Source organism: Schistocerca nitens, chromosome 1 (genome assembly GCF_023898315.1).
Source record: "Schistocerca nitens isolate TAMUIC-IGC-003100 chromosome 1, iqSchNite1.1, whole genome shotgun sequence".
NCBI lineage: Eukaryota > Metazoa > Arthropoda > Insecta > Orthoptera > Acrididae > Schistocerca > Schistocerca nitens.
In genome coordinates this window covers 965,986,385-965,989,142 of record NC_064614.1, presented here as the reverse complement: position 1 = coordinate 965,989,142, position 2,758 = coordinate 965,986,385, and the positions used below count along the sequence as shown (strand labels likewise).

Below are 2,758 nucleotides of genomic sequence, written 5' to 3'. Positions count from 1 at the left end.
ACCATTCTGAAATTAAAAAAAAGAACGAATTTAAGCAAAGGGGAAAACAATTGCATTGTGCAACTTTTAGAGCAAAGGCACTACACCAAGAAAAATAATCAAATAGGAGAATCCGTCTCAATCACATTTCATATTGGCATTGAACACGATGCAATATTAGGCCAGCTAGCTAAATATGCAGTTATGAGCATAAGATATATGAACATAAAGATCTCATGCACAGATAAGAGCTTTGCAGGTTTACAGTCGTTCATACCAGGAGAGTCATGGTTTGCGAAGTCTAGAACGTTGAGGACGGAAAGAGTACCCGTTGTGGGGTTGTGTCTCAGTCGCGGATCTTCCTGCTCGTGTCTCAAATCGACGTACTGTACACACGTCACTGCCATTGTGATAATAACCAATGCTGTAAATCATATCTTCTTTCAGTGCAAACGTCTCGAAAGAAGTAGGGCTAGCTTTGTAAAGGTGTTTTTAAAATATGGTTACGGCCTACTGCTTTCCTCGTCCCAGTTGTTGGAACTGTAGCCAGGACTGCTTACGATACGGTAGTCAGCTTCATAGTAAAGAAAGACAGAGAAATATAACAGGAAGAATTGATGTATAATTTAGTCAAAGATCCAAAATAAACCTTTTTAATACGAACAGTTGTTTAGTTGTCAATCTATATCTACACTGCTCAACAAAAGTTTGGAATACTATCATAAAATGTAGTCTACGATGTCGGAGATCTCATTGACCAAGGCACTTCATGCCTTATCTAGTTAGAACCCATATACTGGACGGTGTTTACTGCTGGCATGCTTTTTGGCCGTTTCCGAGTCATCTAAACATAGAGCTGTTGCAGCGGCACACCGCGAGCAGTCCAGTATCAACAACGGCTTCATTCAGTTTCTGTTCAGCACTGAAGTAACAAATGGTTCAAATGGCTCTGAGCACTATGGGACTTAACAGCTATGGTCATCAGTCCCCTAGAACTTAGAACTACTTAAACCTAACCAACCTAAGGACATCACACAACACCCAGTCATCACGAGGCAGAGAAAATCCCTGACCCGCCGGGAATCGAACCCGGGACCCCGGGCGTGGGAAGCGAGAACGCTACCGCACGACCACGAGCTGCGGACACTGAAGTAACATGCCATGTAGATGCATACGCACAAAAGAGCATGATCACTGCCAAGGGTGGAAGCATTTCCAAAATGGCTGAGTTTGTAAACTGTTCCTATGCCGCCATGGTTAAAGTATACCGTGCATGTCAAAAAGGCGCTGTCTAAGACCGTTGCCGAGGCAAGGGTGATATGCAATGGGGTGACAGACGGCTGTAGAGATGTGTACGGGCCAATAGACGTGTAACTGTTCAGCAACTGACCACCCATAGGTACCAAGAGGCTACTGACAGTTTGCCTCAACGACAGTTGCACGTCATAGACAGCAAGATGTCGATCGGTTACATATCACTTAATGTTATGCATGTAAGGTGTGGAGAGAGTACAGAGAGACGGGAAATGTGAACGATAGACCTCTAAATGGTCATCTTCATATGGCGACACAAATGCAGGATCGTTTCTTCTAACTACTGACTCGTAGGCGCCCAACATCAACTGCTAGAAGTATTGGAAATGACTTCTCCCGGGCCACAGGGATTGGTATCTCAGACCAAACAGTGCCTAGAAGATTGCATCATGGTGGTCTTCATTCCCGAATACCAATCTGAAGTTTTGCATTGAATCAACGAAAACGATGTATTCGAAGGACTTGGGCTCTTGCACATCAACACTGCAGCCTTACAGAATGGAGTTATGTCATGTTTGCTAATGGGGGCAAGATTGGTTTGCGACCAGACGCTAGACATCTTAGGGTTTGGAGAAGCGCTAGACGACATCAGGAACGCCGATACGTTCAGGAAGTCAATCCGTTTGCAGGTGTAGGAGCAATGTGCTGGGGGACAATAATGATGGGTCGATGGACCTCTCTAAGTTTACTTAACCGCATTCGGTAAGGGCGGGATTTTTATTGGCAATCTCCTGCAGCCTCCGCAGGTAGAGTTAAGACATTGAGAGGGCAACGCCTCTGCAGTTCCCGGAACCCGCTGCCTTTACAAACGGCATAAATCTGCACGTGACCCATAAACTGTACACAGCTGGACAAACGCAAGTAGAATACTATGTAGAGGATGAACATCATTCTCTTCCGCTGAATAGTAACGTTGTGTTGTATTTTCTAACATGTACTTAACCCATTGTTCTCCAACAATAACATCTTCGTTACAAGTACTATTTTGGTAACACATATACCGAGCGGGGTGGTGCAGTGGTTAGCACACTGGATTCGCATTCGGGAGAACGACGGTTCAAACCCGTCTCCGGCCATCCTGATTTAGGTTTTCCTTGATTTCCCTAAATCGTTTCAGGCAAAAGCCGGGATGGTTCCTTTCAAAGGGCACGGCCGATTTCCTTTCCCATCCATTCCGAACCCGAGCTTGTGCTCCGTCTCTAATGACCTCGTTGTCGACGGGACGTTAATCACTAATGTCCTCCTCCTCTATGGCAATTTGACTGATCCCCGATACCTCCACGAGGCCATTCAAACAATTGTAAGGCCCTACAAACGTGAAGTCGATGACTTCTTCCCAATCGTTGTCAATGCAAGACTCTAGCAGTGTCTCGGTTTCTTACAAGATGCAACATCAGCCGAATGCATTGGTCAGCACAGTCCCCAGGCATGAATGCAACTGACCATGCGTTGGAACTGTTGAAGT

The 2,758-nt window shown here is 45.4% G+C and overlaps 1 non-coding gene across 1 annotated transcript; it reads left to right on the top strand.

The window, feature by feature from the left end:
* Positions 1-2,296: 2,296 nt before the first annotated feature.
* On the top strand, positions 2,297-2,369 carry Trnaa-cgc (transfer RNA alanine (anticodon CGC)). Its single transcript has one exon. It is a non-coding gene; the product is annotated as a tRNA-Ala (tRNA).
* Positions 2,370-2,758: the final 389 nt, after the last annotated feature.